General features: G+C 43.9%; 1 protein-coding gene across 1 annotated transcript in view; it reads right to left on the bottom strand.

The window, feature by feature from the left end:
• Positions 1 to 823, bottom strand: part of EEPD1 (endonuclease/exonuclease/phosphatase family domain containing 1) — an 80,824-nt gene that overhangs the window by 51,915 nt on the left and 28,086 nt on the right. The window lies entirely within an intron of this gene.

Genomic DNA, 823 nt, shown 5'->3' on the forward strand with positions numbered 1-823 from the left:
AGTGAAGACCACAGCAGATTGGATTGACTGGTTGATTTGATTGATTTATTAGACTTCTATCCCGCCCTCCCGCCCGAAGCCGGAAGAGTAGCAGGCTAGACAATGCATAGCTGCCAAATCATCTCCTTATGTCTGTGTTTCCTGAGCGCTACAAATGTGGACTACTAATGATAAGAGAGGTGGTTATGTGTCTGTATTGGAGTTTTAGCTCTGGCTTTACAGACCATGTTTAGGATTTGTCTCAGCGGCAGTGCTCCCCATCTGTAAAATGGGAATTTCATAGCAATATACCTAATTCTCAACATGGCCAATCTGTGGATGCTCAAATTCAGAAATTGGGGCCAGGAACAGACAAGCCGGATCTTTCTACAAACTTCAAAAAAGCCCCATGTTTGCATAAAAATCTGAAATATAAAGAAATATACACTGGGGGGAAAGGTAATTTCCCTAAAGTCAGAAGCAGTTCCTGTACCTTTAAAAATTGAATTCCGTCTGAGATCTTAATGACCATTCTGGGGGGTTGCTACGCAAGCTGCCGTTGGGTCCTCACTGGGGAGAAAGGTGGGGTATAAATGAAGTAAACAAATAATAAATAAACCTGAAGGCTGGGGGTGGCAGATAAAGGAAGGTTGGTTGATGAGCAGGAAGGAAGCAGGGAAAGGGGAGACAGTATGAGGAATGCCAGGAGAAGAGAAAAAGAAAATCGTATGGGGAAGGAGATACAGGGGGAAACCAAGTGACTCCTGCTTATACATGCCTAATTCCTTGACCTGCAATACATGTGTGAAATTTGGCCTGTGGGTGGGCTCCGTATCATGAATTA

Source organism: Gekko japonicus, unplaced genomic scaffold (assembly GCF_001447785.1).
Source record: "Gekko japonicus isolate JY-2015 unplaced genomic scaffold, Gekko_japonicus_V1.1 scaffold190, whole genome shotgun sequence".
Lineage (NCBI taxonomy): Eukaryota > Metazoa > Chordata > Lepidosauria > Squamata > Gekkonidae > Gekko > Gekko japonicus.